General features: G+C 42.7%; 1 protein-coding gene across 1 annotated transcript in view; it reads right to left on the minus strand.

Annotated features, from left to right (window-relative positions):
- The window catches only part of MAML2 (mastermind like transcriptional coactivator 2), a 209,777-nt gene that overhangs the window by 41,219 nt on the left and 149,291 nt on the right, over window positions 1-19,267 (minus strand). The window lies entirely within an intron of this gene.

Consider the following 19,267-nt stretch of genomic DNA (forward strand, 5'->3'; position numbering starts at 1 on the left):
ATTGAAAGGGTCAAGCATATTGTTTTCAAATTATCAATGTTTTGTGGAGATGCTGATATTTCGAAATGTTTTTTTGTTGGGGGTTTTTCTTTAGTAGTTTTGGTGAGACTGAATTAAATGCTTAACATTGAAATGCAGAAAAACTGCGGAGAGAAATTTTAAATTCTAGTCCTTATAGAAAGGAATTTTAATTTTATTTCTATTGCATATTCGAGCTGCATCCACATTTGAGAAGCATTAGCAGTGCTCAGACATCATGGATGTTTCATGGTTTGATGATAGAACGAAGTCTTTCATTGAAACATGACTTTTAGGAGTAGAGTTAGCATTAGATTTAAATTCAGAAAGCATGAGATTTTTTTTCTTGTGCCAGAAATCTTTAGTACAACTAAATAAATTAAATAAACATAATTAGAAAATGTATTTTATAGAACCAAAATCATTGAGGTCATTGTAAGGGTTCCCATTGACTCCAGTGGGTCTGTAGGATTATAATGCAGATTTAAGAGCATTTAATTGAATGAATTAAAACCTTTTTGTTAAACTAAATTGAATAATTCACAAGTCAAATCCTATCCTGCAAAGGGACCTACCTAAAGAGTAGATTTGCCTGAGCTTCACTTCTAACTGATTCTTCAAGGAGCTACTGGAAGCCTCTTCCCTCAAACTGTTAATTCAATGGATGCACAGCATGAGTTCTCCCATCCCTCCCCTCTCCACTGCCAGAGGTCTGGCATTAGCTGAGGAGGAACCATGAGACAATAACAGTGACAGGAAATGATAAATGCTTTTTGTCTCCATCCCTCTTTTTGCCTCAAGGGCAAAACTTTTTATTGCAGCCTGGTGGTTTCACCTCTGCTATGTGCTGGCAGCACACTCAGAGCAACTCCACTGGGAGTGATTCCTTGTGTGTGTGTGTGAGTAAGTGTACATAGCATGCACGTGAAAATCTCTGCAGAAACTGAAGGGAAAAAAGACTGCTGGCACCAGTATCCATCCACATGTAATAAACTTACAGAAAGCTGAAATGATAGAAGTAGGAAAATGAGTATAGGAGCATATGAGTATAAGGTTCATGAAAAATTGGCACCTACTAGCCCAGCTTAATTCCCTGGTTAAATGAAATCTGTTTTGGTTAGCAACAAATACAAGAGACAGATACAGCAGTGTAAAATGCATTGCCATAATCCCAGTTTAGCAAGCCTGTTGGGTTAAATCTTGTTTTCTGACACTGGAAACAGACTGGAGTATTTGGTCCTTAGGCTTTTAATGCAGAGCCATGGCACATGTAGGAGACTGAACAGGATTTCCTTGGCATGAACTTCCTCAGCTGACAAATCAACCAACCAGTTATTTTATCATTAACAAAATCATTTACACAGCCCAAATCCAGCCACGGAGATTTTCTTGGGAATGGAGCATAGGGCATCCTCCCACAGCATGCCCCAGCTAGTGATGCCTGGTGTGGTGAATGAACATCTGGCCTTGGGGCAGTAAAACTCCCTGTTTTCTATACGGCCTCTCGCTGTGCCCCACTGCCTTCCTTTTCAGCTTTATTTCTGTCCCCCAAGACCACATTTCTGTTCTCAAAAAGGGCTTGGGCTGGCTTAGGGCTCACTAAGGGTCAGACTTGTTCCACAGTTTTCTTTTTCCAAACAGTCTGTTGATCTGTCCATGGGGTTTTTTAGAGCCATGCTTTTGTATAGTATTTGCTGTGAACATGGACACTCAGAGGGCTGGGCTCACATTCTCTTTCCATTGCAAGATCCCTCATTTGTTTCTTCCAGCTGCCAGGAATGTGAACACTACCTGTAGCCTGAAAGTCAGGCTGTGTTCTTCTAGCCTGTGCATCATCACAGCAATAAAAACGTAGTTAACTCTGCTGTTAGTGACCTGAGAGCCAGAGTGTGAGCCAGCCAGTCCTCCCTTAGCTGTCAGTGCTATGTGTTGCTAATAGGAAGGGAAAAAAAGAGTAAAAACTTGTTTCTGTTAGTGAAATAAGCAGCTATGACTCAATGCACACCAGGGAGTGATCGGTTGAGTAAGAAGGTATCTTTTTCTTTCCCTTCTTTTCTCTCCATAACCGGTGACACTCTGGCCTCAAAATGAATATCACAATAATGCTACATAGAGTCAAAGGTTTATCTTTGATATTTTTCTCCAAAAACATTAGAAGCTGGAAAGCAAATGGAAATTTAGACAAAACAGATATTAATTTTATTCTCCTGCTCCATTATTTTACCTACTTTTTTCCTCCTATGCTTCTGATAGATCTCAGTCTAACTAGAAGGGATAGAGTCACCCTTCCTTCCAGAGGTGACTGTATCATGTTTTGATAGAGACCTGCTGCCAAGGACTGGAATTGATTTATGTTTCAACCTTAAGATTCCTGTCAGCTTGGATCACAGAACTTTTCTAGCTGAAGGAATCAGTCAGTAGTCCAAAACCCCCTCTGAAGGGACTCCAGTGCAGTCTAAACTGGGTGCTTAGGCAGCAGCAAGTAGTCTGTAGCTAACGCCTCTGTAGCAGTCCTCAGTTACATGAACCAATCATTCATCCACCCTTTCAAACTCTAGCTACTCAACATCAAACCTGGGATGACAGCCACCAGCAGCTCTGGATCAGCTTATCAAAATCCCCCATTTTTGAAATTTGGCACCAATGTCTTTGGAAAAGGTGGAGATGGCAGGTGCATGCTGATTGCTAAAGTCAACTTCCATGCATCTGACAGACAGCTGTCAAGTGAAGAGCTCTAGAATACCTGACCTGCAGCTTGTCTAAGCATCTTCACGAAAAGATTGTACTGTCTGAGTTCTCATTTTTGTAACCTTTTAACAGGCAACAGCTCTCACGTTGTGCCCCTTCCATCATTAGCAGCTCTACCGAGCTGAATCACGCAGCACTCATCCGGTGTATTGGTCATGTGCCTGAGTCACATGGAGGGAGGTGGCTCAAAGCAGTGACCCAGGTCACAGAGATGGCTCACAGCACAAACCCAGGCCATGGTGTGGCCTCTGACCAGGCTGCTGGAGCAGGCAAGCACACAGTGTGGTGCATCCCCAGCAGCACAGCTTCCCTGTGGCTTCTTTTCTGTCCCAGACCCTCTGGCCCACTGTGCATACAGGCCTTGAGGGATCACAAATCCATCCAAGAAACTCTGCCAGGCATGGGCTCTTCTGAGATACAGTAGAGGCCACCACAGCCCCTGAAATGGAAGTCTGCCTCCAGGAATTCATGACACAGACGTTTATGAGACTAGTGAGGACTAAATTTGGGCATCTCTGATGGGATGACACTGATGAGATGCTGTAGGTGCTGTGACCCAGTAGCCTGCATTGTTTCAGTGAGGATCCTGGGAATCTGAGCAGGATTAGGTCCTAGGCAGGCATCTGTCAGTTCCACTGCACAGCCTCAGAAGCTGCTAATCACTTCTGGACATCTGACTACCACCATGCGTGCTGAGGGCTTGGGAAGACTAGCTGCACTTTTGCTGACTTGGACACATGTTGAGATACCTTCATATCCCTCTCTTGTGTAAAGGAGGGGGTGATACAACCAGGGGATGCCCCAAAGCTACTTCAGGATGGCAGAAGGAGACCCAGGCTTGCCCATAGAAGGATGTTTCTCTCGCAGCAGACACTCTAGCACCATCTCCAGTGGAGACTCACTACATGCTGACAGGAATCGTTGCAATGGCAGCATCATTGCTGCTGAATGACAGAAATTAAGCTGATAACAGTGCTTGTCTGACAGCACAGATGTGTCCACCCCAGGGCTTTAGCCAGCTCTTTGACCAGCAAAATGGAGAAGGAATGGCAGCAACCACTCACTCCTGCAGCTGGGACTGCTGTGCTGGCCCACGTGGAACTGTGGGACAGGCCACTGTGTATTTGGATGTCATGGGTCTGGGTTTTTGTTTACCCTGTGGCACTCTCATATCACCCTGGGAATACCATGAGCTTTAAAAGGAGGAGTGACTGTGATTTCTACAACTAATTTAATGCCCTTGTACGTGGTCACTGTGGCAGCATCAGTGAGGATACAGCTGGGCACATTTCTGAGTCATGGCTTTATGTCATGACACAACTCGTTTGGATAACCTGTGTAAAGTTCTTGGGTTACAGCCAGTAACGAGATGAACAAGAACAAATTCTCATCCTCCCTCTCTGCTTATGATAAGGGAAATATGCCTTTTCTCCAATAAAAAGTGAAATTTCCCACTAGGAGGAGAGTTTTTATGTGTGTGAGTACTTCACACAGCTTTACTAGCTGTCAACTGTACAAGCTAATCAAACGCACTTTCATAACAAAAATTATTTTTTAATTGCATGAAAATTATAAATTTGCATGATGAATGAGGAGTCATATTGCAAGAGAGACAGAACATTCAAAACATCATTTTAGATCTCATCCTGCTCCAGTATCTTTCTTCTTGCATCTTCTATGAACCTAAGCTCTTCAATTTTCCCCCAAACATGTGGTCATCGGGCTGCAAAGGGGACCTGGTGCAGCTCCAGCTGGCTTTCTGCCAACTACATCCATGGGAGCAGAAGCAGCCCTGTTTGTGACCATGTTTGAGCACAAGAGATACACTACAGTATAATTAGAAAAGATTAACACATCACTCAATCCTACAGGTTTATATAATCATTTAGGACATGGGAACGGTGTCAGTTCCTGATTTAAGGGCCTCAGTTACAGATATGACAAGCTAGCTGTAAAGTAGTAGAAAAAAACCCCACGGTGCAATCTATCTTTCTTTTTGAACCAAAGCTGCCAGTAGGTACCCAACAAAATGTCCACCAGAACATGTAAAACTAATGTCTGCCAGATCACACTCAGGTCTAGTGCTTTGACTGTGCGGTTTCATTTCAGTTCTGTGTTAAGAACACAGCCCAAAGGACACTCCAACTGCTGCTATAGCAGCACTGAACTAAGGGCAAAAAATGGATTTTTCCCATATCCTGCAAGCAAGGTAAGGACTTTTTTTCCTCTCCAAAGACAATGTGGTCAGAGGAATTTTTAGAAGAGCTAAATTTTTCTGGCAGATGTACCCTTTCACCTTCAGATCTCCTAAATCCCGTTTTCAGCATAAGATCAGATGCCCAGGGGTCCACAGATTACTTCTGAGGGTCAAAAGGTAACTAAGGAAAACAAGGTTTCTATTTGCTCTACTGGGTTGGTGGATTTCCGTGAAATAATGTGGGCTCACCAGCTGGAAGAGCTTGCAGAGCAGTGTGCTGAGCAGCCTGACAGCTATAAGAGAAAAGTCATGGAAAAGAATTTCTGTTTTTAAAATTTTGTCCCCCCTGAGCAACATCGGCATCACCAGTCTAAATGTTTGCAAATGTATCTCTTCAGGATGTTCCTTTGCCATGAAATAGGGGAACAGAAATTTCCCTCATTCCTTACATCCAGTCCATAGAAACTGCTGGTGAATCATAAGCGAAGTGGGTGGTAAAGAGAAGAAGAAAGAGAAGAGAAGGAAATGTAACAGTCTGCACTGGATCTGTTATCCGTGAGTAATAAGGGCAGTTACGGAGAGAAAACTGTTTATCCCTTGCAATTACTAAGCGTACCTTTCATCTTCATCACAAAACTTTGGGAATGAGATTATGCCATTTGGCTATGAAAAACATCATTTCAGCTCCACAGTATCCTTTCCCCAAGGATTTCTGCAAGCATTGCCTCAAACATCAAACATGCATATTTTAATGAACTGTGTTAGTCGGGCTTCTATTAAACTATAGTTCAAAACACCAGTGTTAATGAGTTCTCCCCATTTCTGATAAAATAAAAACAGCTAGGGGAAAAAATTACTTTTTGCTGACAGGGGGGTTGAAATTAATTGTGTTTAACAAATCAAACAAAACTAGTTTTATTTTTACATTTGTTTCTACTGTACAGCTTGGGGGATGAAGTTCAGTGCTGCCATCAGTGAAGCCTTCCTGATTTTCCCCTGTGGGGACCGTCCAGTTTGCCATGCTGTGCTGTGCTGCCTTGTGTGTGCAGGTTGAACTCTGCCCTGTCACAGCAGCCTGCAAAGTGCAAGTGAGTTTCAGTGCAATTACTCCAGATTTGCACCCAGGTATAAGTGGAAGCAGCACCCAAGTGCCGGAAAGAGCAAGCAGCGGTTTGGGGAATATTTGCTGGCATGTGAGGGCAGGGACACCAGGCATATCTGTCAGCCTCACCTTGTGCCAAGCTCGCTGCATCTGCTGCCAAGAGCGGAGATGCTCCTCCATCCTTACAAACAGGCTGCCACAAATGCGCACGATCATTCCTGCTATCTGCTCTGACTGCTCACAGCAGCTTCCTCCATTCCTTCCAAACTAAGATAAAGTCCCATGGGGGAGCTAAGGCATCTCATTTTTGGCAAAGAAGCTCATTCCCATGAAAGTAAGCACAGTTTTTACACCACCATTTAATAACATGGCAACAAGCTCACGCATTAGACTCATTTTCTTGCTGCCATGATTTGAGAAATACACACTGCTGCAAAGCAAGCTTCCAAAAAGTGGAGTGGTTTGTCAAACTTGCCTTCTCCTGTGTGACAATGGTTTAAAAAATACTCAAACATTCTTTTGTCTGCACTATTTGGTGCTATTGCAGACTTTGTACCTCTCTTCAATTTACACTACACAATGCCAATCAGCTTAACTAGAGAGGAAAGATTTCTGGGAAGCAGCTTTGGTGTATGTGAGTAGGGCTGAGGTTGAATGCAGGCGCACTTAGCCTCGGCTGCTGCAGAATTGGGCGTGAAAACGTGAACAGAGCTGCACAAAAGTGCAGCCATTGGACAGAAGGGAGGCCATGTGTGTGCAAAGCTTTGTCCTGGTCAAAGCACACAGCCAAAAGTGGAAAGAGCTCACACGGATCAAGACAAACCAAACTGTAAGAGTCTGCCCTGGGCTTAAAAGACCGTGCCCACTGACCATGGGTTTGAAAGCAGTTTGAAAAGCAGCCTGTGAAATACCAGGCAAATGTGGTTGCATAGCCTATGCTGGCTGCCCAGGTCTAAATTTCTTCTCTAGCTTAGCCAGGGACCAAGCTCTCGATGCTCCTTTCTGGTTGCTCAAAGGCTGGCCCCACAGCTGAGCTCATGCCTCCCTGTTCACCACCCTGATGGAGCATCCACCTCATCTGCCTCGTCTCTCTAGAGTGGGGTGAGCCATGGCATCATTTCTCTCACGCCTCTGCCATCACCACACATCTCACCACCCCTCTTGGCACCTCCTGGGGGACACAGTCACTCATTCCCTGGAGGTCCCTGTCTCTCCTATGACTGCTGAGACAATGGGGATTGTAAGTGTAAGTGAGAAGCGTTGTATTCAGAAAAGCATAGTTCAGTGAGGCAGCTGGGAACCTGAGTGATTAGTAGGTAAAATTCTTCCTCCAAGCCTTTTATATCATATTCCCTGAAATGTAGGAAATGCCAAAGAGACCTTCACTTGAGGAGATGATAAAGCACTGTGTAAAGGTTCTACAGCACCAAAGCTTTCTGTCACCATCACAGTGTAGTGACAATTTTTAGTGATTTTTATATGTATGGCATATAAAATTAACAAACATAATTTATTGCCCTCTCACACTGTAGCTGAATGTTTTGCACAGAGGACCTATTCATCACTCTCTAACTAGAGCAAACAAACAGGCTTCCACAGTGTTGATTGATGGATATACTGGGTTTCTTTACTGCTGCTGCTGCTCATACTACTCTTGAATTAATAACTCAGAGCTTACTTTACACATTGTTATGTTATTTTTAAAGAACATTTGGAACACCTAAAGCCTGATTCTTATTAACACTAAGTCCTTGTTACACCAAAGTGGTCTGAAGATGTAATTAAAGTTTTCTTCTATTAAAAATTCTTTCCTATGGTCATAATGATATAAAGGGGATCTCCAACTGAATCAGAATCAGAGACAAAATTTTTGCTTAGGAACTTGCAATGGCAGGGAGGAGTAAACAGTTTTGTTGTCACTGTTTCCCCAGATCACCCTAGTGATCAACAGAAGCCTTTTGAACATAATGTGAAGAGCAGACATTAGTATTATGGTGGCTTTACATACTCTCCTTGAATGGGATCCTGCAATAATTAGTTTATAAATCTAATTTCCTTCATTTTTTGCAAGAAACATTTGTAAGCAAGCAAGGCTAGTACCTTGACACTATTGCTTTTGGCTTCTCCATGAATGCCATTCCAGTTTGGATAAGATACAAATGGCTGAAAATCACCGTTTCCTTTCTGCTGCTTGTGCTCCTCAGGATATTTGTGTCGGCCTGTGAAACTAGTCATTAAACTTGCCCTGAAGACAGCAGCAAAAAGAGCACATATGGCAGTAGAAACTTCTGGGGGTGCTAATCTCTCCTAGAGCTGCTGTCTTTGAAAAAACTTTCCAAGAAGTGCAGTTCCCGACCACATTGCTGTGCCTGCTCCAGAGCTGAAAAACAAACAGTACACCCACTTTCACAAGGCCTGGGGCTGATGGGCCAAAAGGGGCCAGGTCAACTTGAGACCAACCAAGTGAAAAAAATACTGCCACAATGAGGGGCTGTGGGTTAGGTGATCGTAAGGTTCTTTGGGGGAGACATGGCTAAGATGAATTGCCCCAAGCCAGGCACTATTTCTGGCATACTTTGTATCAGTAACCTCTTCTGCTGTGATCAAGCAGCCTTACTTCTGTGGCTCCAAACATAACTGTGTGTTATAGTGGTCACCCTCAGAATGATCAAGAGACGTTCAAAGATGGAATATAGGAACAGAGCCACTATATGATGGGACTGTGCCCAGTGTATCTTTCAGATTCTGCCATTTAGGCATTTTGAGTGCAGCTTTGCCTCTACGTCATACTCTCTGATTGCCCTCTGCAAATATTTCTTCTGAATTTGCCCAACTCCAGGTTTGAATCCATGCTGACTTTTGGTATTCACGATGTTGTGTAGCAAAGATGCCTACAGGAAGTGCTCCCTGGTATTAGGGATAAGGTGCCTTCCTCCTGCTTGTTTTGCTGCCTGATAATATCAATAGGTGCCTACAACTTTCCTTCTGGGAGACAGTGACTATGCCTTCCCAGTTTGTCTTCCCCATATCACTCATGATCTCTGTCCATATGTTGTCTCTCATACTCTCTCATTGTCTGAAGAGTCTCAGATTAATTGCAGGAAGATGTTTCTTCCCTTCTGTGTGTTACCCGAGATGGACACACAGGTTGGTTGGGATGCTAACACCTAGAGGAGCAGCAGCATTATCCCACATGTGTATGTACGTACCTCTGTGTGTGTGCACACTCCCCACTTCCACCACACTGACTCCTGCCCTTCACATTGCTGTTTTGAGCAAAATTGGTGAGGGAATTTGAGGTGAGTACAGACTTTGTTTCCTTCTCATTCACGACAGGACGTTTCTCACAGGAACTCAGTAACACCCTGAACTGATGACAAAAAGGCAGACCTGAGTCTGAACAAGGAACAAAAACCTGATTTCCTCCCATTATTTGAGAGCATTGGCTTGAAAGTTAAAATATTTAAAAGTACCTTTTGTTTTAAACTGTTGCTTATGGAATATAGCAATTATGAACAATATTTTGATTAACATTTCAATAAGGACAGAGTTGCCCTCTTCATCATCACACATGAAAATATATTCACCTTTGCGTAAATAGAGAAATTTGAAGTAGTTGAGATGCAAATTCAGAAGCCTTGGTGTGAAATCAATTTCTCCTGTGATCTACATTTGAAGTGTAGCTCTTACCTTGCATCTATTTGCCATTTTGTGAACCACTAAGATGCTACTGTGGTGTACATAAGCTCATTTCCATCACACTCGAGTATCAACACATACAGCCTCCTTCAGCATAGAATGTAAACCTATGAATTTTTTAAATGCTTTAAGCCATATATATTTAAATATTAATGAAATTAAATTCTGGCCAGTTTGGCTGCTGAAATCTCTAAATCTTTAAAAGGAAGTTCCCTCAAAACACTGACATTTGTAGAAATCTTTACCTGTCTGAAGTTTTAACAGGGGAGTGCTTGGTCAAAACATTTTAATTTGAAAAATTTATACAAACCCTGCAAATTTTATGCTAATTATGAATCAAACCCTATTTTGAAGACAAAAATTAAAGCCATACATATGCATTTAAATTGATGACCTGTTTTCACAAATACTGATCTACTTCATCTCTTCTCAACTCAGCCACCTTTTATCAAGATACCTATTTAGAACAACCACATGTATAGCAAATGCTTTCACTTCACCAGCTGTGTTAGAAAAAAGTGTTGATCTCACAATCTCAATTTTTAACCTTTAAAGAACAGTTAATAGTTATTCACTTCACAGAAGCTTTATGGATGAATTAGTGTGTAGAAAACAGCATATATTACATAATGTCATTACTTCTGCTATCACTGCTATCTCTGTTCTTACTGATATTTGTGCATGAACTCAATTTGGTTTAGTTTTTGCTTGTAGCATTTGCATGGCTAAAATAACACAAAATCTGGGCATTCTGTCTTTTTTTTTGTTAGGTAACATTTATAGAATAATTCCAGCTTCTGCATTGTTTTGTTGTGACAAAAAGATCAGAGATGTAAGAAAAATTTGAGAAAAGCTCAATAAAGACTATCCCAAATATTTACCCTGGGGGACAGAGAGACCAAAAGGCACCTTGGAAACATTGTTCGAGAGGACATGGGGCAGCAGCCACTCGTTTGCTTCTTGCCCTGAGAGTAACACACTGTGTTGTCCAGATCCATAGGCTCAAATGCAAATATCAAGACAAAGTTATCTAATTAGCAGCCTCACAACTGCCTCTGGGTTTTATATGTTGTTTTTGTCAGGATTGGTTTTGCTTAGTAGTCTCCTCTGTTTGAAAGAATGAAGGTGATTAAAATGATTCATTAACATTGTGCCCATCTGAGCAAACAGTCCAAGCATTTCTATATTCCCTGGTATCAAGCGCAGTGATCTTCACACAGATGTCCAAAGGTCTTTTAGCTTTTGTAATTTTTCCACAGCTTGACTTTAATTAATGCTTCATGTGCAAATTTATATACAATTACTGTACTAACTGACTAGCTTTGGATTTTGATTTGGATGCTTTTGGAGGAGGAGAGGGAAGATATCCTCACAATAGACCATATATGTAAATGAATAGTACAAATAAATGCCTGTAAGTCTATCTGGTGTCCCTAGCCATGGGACATCTACTCCACTTGGAGGTAGTCTCCACAGATCCCCACTTGGTTCCTACAGAGAAAGGGACATATGAGGTGCCAGTCAGAGGACTAGTTTGTATTTTGCTGTGAAAGCAGAGGAGTAGGAAAGGATCCCATTTTGAAACTGAGTGCCTTGCTGTCACATATCTAACATTTATTCTGAATTTTATCTTAAAAGCAGTCAGGTTTTTGGCCACCAGCGCTCTTCTCAGGAAAGCCAAACAATTGGGAATGTGCTGGTTATTTCCAGCATAAATTTACTTATGGCCAATATCAAAGGTGGTTACTAGGTGCATTGCTTGGAAAACTTGTCAGAAAAAAACCAGAGGTGGATATGTTAAAGCTATATAGTTTTTGGATGAACATTCTCTAGATCTGCATAAATAATTTGGCTATGGACACGTAAGTCCTACTTTGCAGCTTTAAAAATCTCAGGCTTTAATGAAGAGATGAATGTTTGTACCTCCACAAACCCAGTAACCTTAGTACTTTCAGATGGTGAGTCCAACACTCCAGGTAGCATTTCAGGAGGATTAAAAATCTGATTTTTTTTTTAAATACAGTGTATATATATGTCTATAGAAAACCTTTATGAGAACGGCTCCGATGCTGCCTGGGGCCCTGGAGCTTGGCCCACTGAGAAGTGCTGCTTCTGAAAAGGACGGGTGGCCTTGATAGCACTTCAAATATGAAACAAGATTTTGACAGCACAGCTGTACTGACCCACGAACTAGCTTTCATGTTTACCAAGGAAACCTGTAATTTGTGGACCGAGAGTTATTTACTTCTTTTAAAAATAAACTCAGCAGTGAAAGCCCTACATGAAGAAGAGAAGATGCCAAAATCAAGGACTGTGGCTCACTTGGGTCCCCTGCATAGACATGACGGATGCTGCTGCTTTCTCACTGTGTTCAGCAGCCCACATGGCTGTGAGATACTTCTCGATGCTGTTTCAGCTCCTCAGAGTTGGGTGCTGAAGAGGAAGCAGGGCTGAGAAGGGACAGTCAGTGGGCTGGAAACACAGGATGAGAGCTGCAGGATTCAAAGTAATGATAGGGCTGAGAGGAAGACAGCAAGAGGACTTTGCATGCTCCTTGTGCCATGAGGCTGGCATTGCACAACAGGCCAAAACGGAAGAGTACCTTTGGCTTTTTTTTTAGGAAGCCCTTGCCAGAGATAAAAAAAGCCAGTTTGTATGCTGTTGCTAGGAATATGTTAGTGAAACAAGTGAGCTGGTCATGCAAACAACTTGTTCGACAGAAAGCAAACCAAGCAGCGAAAGCCAGGTAGAGTACAACAGCTAGGACTGGAAATTGTTTTGGATTTGCTCTGGTTCAGTTGATTCAGCAGATAAACAGTTAATGCCATTAGTGAACAAATGGCAGCGATCAAAAACCAACAGGAAAAGGCCACCACTTGCCATAATGTGAGCAAAACTATTGCACTGAATGCCCTCCCTGCTGGGAAGTGGCAGCACTAGATAAAAGCAAACGGAAAAAAGAAGTATTTTGGAAAAAAACCTCTCCCTGCCCCAAATACATTTCTTCCTGCTGGAAATTTTTGAAGTCCAGTTATTACTGTTAAGCCAGGTTTGTTCACAGGAAAAACAGAGAATGATGGAGCTGAAGAAAGTCTCAATTCTCAGCCTGTGAAATACTCATAAGACCCACTTTAGTGTTTGTGGATCCCATGGGGCTCATGGGGTCTGCCACAGGGAGAAAACCGTGAAGAGAGACAGGTAGGTTCATACTTAGCATGCTGCAGAAAGGGTTAAAAGTGGTCAGTTCATCACTCTTCTGTGTGGTGCCTTGGAAGTTTTCACAACACCAGATGTGTGAAAAAAAAAAGAAGAAAGCAAGCCCAGTGAACACCAGTAGACATCCTGGTGCCCTGGAAGCAGTTAAATTAACACCCAGCAGGGACAAATTTGCAGCTTTGGGAACAAGCTTAAAGTTAGTCTGTTTTCATTCCTGGAGAGAATTTGCAAGTGTATGACAGTGAAGTACAGCCTGGGAAGGAGCAGGCAGCTTTGGATAAAGGATGGATAGCCAGAATTTGCTCCCACCCTCCCTCCTCCCACTCTGTTTTGCACTTAGGCTGTGAAGCTCCCAATACTTCTGCTAATCGCTCTGTCTTCCCATGCCTTTTACCAGTTCCAGTAGGAAAAAGAAAAAGCAATTCCTTTTTTTTTCCTTATTCTAGCTGAAACCAGACAAGACTGGAGTCACCCCAGCAAAACCTGCTTTAGCTGGGATTGCAGTTAACAGTCCTTCGGAGAAATCTAGTTCTGAAATGGATAAAGTTGGATGCTTTTCTAACCAGAACCAAAGCATTAAATCCTTTAGTCATTCATCACTCAGTTGGAGCAGGGCTGTGGCCCGGCTTGCAACCACTGCAAATTACAGAAAAGACTGGAAAAAGAGAAGTCTGTGAGGATCTAACCCATCTTTGCAGAATTACAGAAAGCCCTCACAGTCCCTCTCGCTCTTACAAGTTACATAACACATTGGATCCTCAAAAATACCATCTTTCCTTGTTTTCACACCTTGGTTATTGCAAATATTTTGGCAGCAGTCAATCATGGGGAACTTTTCAACCAAGGTGGATTACACAGCTTCTTATGAAGGCCTGAGAAGACCAGTCTCCATCGTTCTTCCTTGTGTATATCTTTGGCAAGGTAGGAAGAAACTTGAAACCCTGAAACAGCCATCTTAGAGAGCTGATTGATGCCCCAAGCTTGTCAATGTTTAAGAGGCATTAGAAGCTGATAAAAATTTTGGTCAGTCCTGATTTGGTGAGGCAATTAGACTACATGATCACGGTAGCTCCCTTCCAACTAAACTGTTCTATATGTTCTATTCTGTTCTGTTCTGTTCTATAAGTTGGTTATGCAATGGCTGCACTTGCAGCTGGAGATGATGGAGGAGCTGTAGGGTCCCCTGAAGGAAGAAAACCAGTGAATGGGTTGTACTAGTTGCTTCCCAGTGGGGCAGACATGCTGCTTATGCTGTCTCCCTGACTGATGGAGACTGACAGGATGAATAGCACAGCCTAAAATGTGTAGTGTGTCCTTAAAGCTGGCAATTTGAAGGGCTCAGGGCTGCATTTCCTGCCCTGTCCTGAAGACTTCCTGCAGATGCTTTGGGAACTCCTGGAAACAAAGCCCTTACGCTCCTCCACTTTTTCCTAGCATAGAATACAGAAACAGTTTTTAAGTGTTACCAGCCTTCCACTTCCCCATTGCAAAGACTGTAGGTTCTTGTCCCCTGAGCATCAGTAGCTCCTATTCTGCCCCACTTTCTCCCACACTATATCCCACCCTTTGATCCCTTGTCCTCCTCTGCCTGCACGCAGTCTCACTCTCAGCTTTCTCCTCCCAAGCTCCCAATCCTTCTCACTCATTCCCTCTCATCCAAGCCCTATTTGCACTCTGTATTACTGCCTTCCAGGCTTCTTCCTACCCTCAGACCCTCACTCTTCCTGTGCTTCACTCCTTCACTCCTCTCACAGTCTCTGTCCATTCCATCCAGTTGCCCTACTCTGGATCCAGTTCCATCTGGCTGTTTCTTTCCCTTGTACTAAACTCTCTGCTCCCTGACTGCTTCCATGCCCAGTCTCCCTCTTGCAGCCAGTGTCCACCTTCCACTTCTTCTCCAGACACTCCCTAAGCTGAGGTTCCCCACCACCAGCCACCTGAGGTGAGTTTAACAGCACACTGCTGCTGGCAGAAGCAATCCCATCTCTGCTTCTGGCCTCCAGCTATGTGCTCCTGCCACTTCCCTCGTGCCGGCATTGGCTTTGCCTGACCCCATAAGCTGAAGAGAACCTACACAGAGAGAAAAAAGATAGTTCTCTGCTGGTCTTGTGAGAGCTCAGACAAGTGCCAGAGCTGGTGCCAGAAGAAGAAGTGGACACTAGGCTGGGGTGGGGAAGAACTTCTTGCCCCTTTCTGAAGCTTCCAGTTTTTAGATCAGCTCTTCCACCCTGTGAAACCTCACCTAAGAGAGTCGAAAGACTCTGTCCTCCCCTTCTTTTGACGTATTGCCACACAGCTCAGTGTGAGAAAACAAGTCTGCACATATCTTTCAGGAAGAGCAGCAGAGCCGGGCTCATGGGTGCTCAGAGTCTTCTGCAGAGAGGTGATCCTCCACTGTGTGCCTCGCTTGGGTACTCTGAGTACGCCTTCCTCACTGGTTACATAGGAGGCTTAGGGGGTTAACATTAAATACAGATATCTGGTGTGAAAGAGAGGGTTAAATATCCCTCCTTTTATTCAACTCCTGTGTTTTCTACTGATTCACTGGGTCTGGTTCAACTCCAGACTTCAGAGGATTTTTCTGCAATGGTAAGCATATCCAACAACTCCAGTGGATTGATTATAACGGCTTTGAACGACATCTTCCTTCTCTCTTTCCTCAAATACACAAGAATATATAAAATATACAGTAACATTTTCTTCATCTCAAGATTTGGCTGGCTTGCTTATTTAGATTGTAAATTCTTCAGGGCAAAAACTGTCTCTTACACTGTATGTGTACATTACCAGAAACAGGCATGCAGCAAATGAAGCAGGCAGATGGTTCTGGAATAGTTCTGTTGGAGCATCTGGCTGATTTTCTGGAACAGCATTGCATTCAAATGGTAAATTCACCCGTGAAAAGTCACATTAAAGGAACATTACTAGGTCTGTAGCTGTCTTAACAACAGTCATCTGTGGCCTGGGGCAGGTCTCCACCATAAAAACACCAGCACTAAAAGTGGCTGAGTGGAGGAATAAATATTTGCCATTAAAATATTCCTTCATTTTGAACCCCTAGAGAGACAAATTACCGGGACTAAGCACTCTTGAGCACTTTGGGGAATTAGAATAATAGGAAGACTCTAGGGAGAACTGGGGCTTGTTAAATTTTTTTTGTTCCTTGACTTTTTGAGGTATTCATAAATTGCCTACAAACAAGTAAGAACTTACAGGAAAGGGTTTTTCACCATGCCAGCTCCAAATGGCTGTGGAATTATATTGTTTTTCCAGGCTGCCTTTCCAAAATCCCTGCAGGAAGTTGACTCAGGGCTTGACTCTGGCCTCAGATGCACACACAGCAATAGCAGGAATCCTCACTTCAACCAGGTAAGAAGCCCTTGTCGACATCATAGCTTTATGGACAAGTTCACAGGTCAAGATAGACTAACTTGCTCCTTAGCAGAGAACCAGACCTGAAACATCCTTAGCCCCTTTTTTTCTGGTCAGCATGACATCTTCACAGTTCCTTATCTCAGACTTGTCCTGTTACACTTCCTTTCCAGTTAGTCTAGTAAGCACAAACTCATGTCCTGTCTTTGGTGATGATTCCTCACTTTGCCCTATCACCCCGGGCCTGTAAACTGTAATCTCAGCCACCAGCACTGTGCATCTTCTCAGTTGCCATTTACTCCTTGCAGCCATCATCATCTTCTCCTACGTACACACCCAGTGCCTTGGCTGTCCCCTCTGCTTTCCTTCCCTAGCCCATGTCTTCCAGGTGGGCTGAAGCAGCTAACAACCTTACAACCTTACTGTACCCTCTGTCTCCAACAGCATTTTTTCCCCCCCACATCTGAGACAACTGACTGAGTTATGAAGGGTCTCTTGGATCACTGCAGTTCTCAAATCCACATCTTGAGACCTGCAGGTAGGGAGAAGTTCATATCTATCAAATTCTTTCCATAACACACATCTTATCTTTGATCTCACAGTAGTCAGATCAATGCTTTGAAACAGGTGCCATTTTTAATCCGAGTTTATACAGTTCTCCACAGAATGACATTTTGCCCTCTCAGTGGACTTCCCAGGCACTTTCACAATGTTAATATATAACGAATGAGACCTCAAGTGTGCTGACATTAGTGAAGAACTCATCCAAGGAAGCTCAGTGATGGTTTTCATTGGTACCTTCATGGAAGTACCTTCAAAAGGCAGTTCAAAAGAGACCTCAGGAACTATCTCATCTACCTCCCAAATCCCCAAATCAAGAAGCATTTGACCATGGCTAATAATCTACTATTCTTCCAGTGTAAATGCTTTATGGAGAGTTCACGAAACCTTATGGAACCTGGAATGTCTCTGAGACTTTGAATTACAATATCCTCAGGGACTGACTGTCCACAGCGTGACTGTGTATGTGTTTTGTTCAGCAAACTGAGCATGAATGATATAGGGCACCACCAAGAAAACTGTCCATAATGACAATACAGGAACTTATGACATATTCTCTCTGGTTTCATTCTCATAAATCAGCTATGACCGTGCAATTGATGGTGGCTATTGGGACATACTCAAGTTTTTATCCAGAATATTTAATTCAGAAGTCCTTGTACGAGGGAATGTGACCAAAATGGAGCTATCAAGAAAAGCTGTCATCCAAATATTATTTTTATAGAGAGCATTGAGAGAAAGGTCACATTGTTATTTTCTTACACTGTGGAACATTTTCTATTATTACAGATTCCAGAAGCCTGGAATCGTTGTTATTTATGATCTAAGTCAAATTCAAGTCCTGGTTTGTACCAATTACCAAAAGCTACTCTAGGTTTTCTCTCTTCATTTCACAAATATTTGTAAAATAATTCCTTCACACTTGAAAACAGAGAGTTTGCCTCACCAAAATGTTTTCTTCTTTTCTTCTGTAGTGGTAAACACAGAGGTTTAGGAAAATACTCTTTTTATATGAATCATTTAAAGAAGACACATTTTCTTTGAGAAATTTCAGGGGCTAAATTAGAAATGTAAGTTACTACTCAGCAGTGAATGGTAACAAGAGTTTTTTATATCTGCACTTTCAAAAAAGACATTAGTTCTTTTGGTCCTGGTCCTTCTTCCTCACATAGCACCCTAACTATCTGACAGTTTAATGTATACTTAAAAAAAAAAAGTAGAGGGTTATATCCTGCTTTCTACTATGCTGCTGTAAGTTCAATTACACTCTCCTGAAAATAAATGAAATTTCCCTGGGTTTACACTGGACAAAATGAGAGAAGAATCTTTCTCAGGATCTCTGCAGAGCTGCCAGATTAATTGAAATACCATCTCTGTCCCTTGGAGATATTTAAGATGATGAATACATGTTAAGCCCTGGGCATTGGAAGGGCTGGTGTAATGGAATGGTTTGCAAGGGGGGGTCACATCAGCACCTGGAGCTCCTCTGTGGTGGCACATCCCCTGGTGCAGTGCTATTCAGTGGCCTTTCTCCAGCCAGATGCATCCATGCTGTGTTCCTGGATCATGGAGCACCTGGATGGCCTTTGGACACAAGCTGCAAAACAGAAAGTCCTCCTGGAGAGAGTGTGAGGCAGGAGTCACGTACTGGGAATACGTGCTAGGAGCCGGTACTGGAGAAGGGACTGCTCGGTATTCAGCAGGAAGGAAGACTGGTTGGACATAAAAGGAGCCTGTTAAGTCTGGTAAAGAAAATGATCTAAGGCATGCTCCAATTAGGGCAAGCAAGGGCAAATACCACCATCACCACCCCTTAAAGTGCGACTAATCACAATTCTTGGGTTACTGAAAGAGAAAATAGAGACTTGAAAAAGGAGAAGATGATTCCATCCTCAAAGCAATTCTGAAGGAACAAGGACTAACAAGGCTCTGAGCTTTCCACAAGCAAACACTGTTGTGGCTTGTATCTACACTGATGTTTCCAGAGCCTTAAAAATATGGACTACTGGTTGTTCATGTAAAGTGGGGGGTGAAGCTCTCACGATCCCTTGTGTTATCCTTGCCTCCAAAGCCAAGACTAAATAGGACACATGCCCACATGTAGCAGATGGAGTAGCCTTGCTCCTTTAGGGTTCCTGTTCTCATGAGCTCAGCCTCCTATTCTCCCTTCCCTTGAGCAAATGAAGTTGAATAAAAACAATTGGAGAAAAATTCAGCTTGAAATCCTTGAGTTTAATTTGGCTTTAAGTCAAAACCAGAAGGGGATGAATAATATTTTATTTATTTAGTAGATACAGGGTTTTTCTCCTTTTCTTTTCTTTTCTTTTCTTTTCTTTTCTTTTCTTTTCTTTTCT

Source organism: Corvus kubaryi, unplaced genomic scaffold (assembly GCF_017639235.1).
Source record: "Corvus kubaryi isolate FWS band 111438036 unplaced genomic scaffold, C.kubaryi_AGA036_p1.0 37256, whole genome shotgun sequence".
Lineage (NCBI taxonomy): Eukaryota > Metazoa > Chordata > Aves > Passeriformes > Corvidae > Corvus > Corvus kubaryi.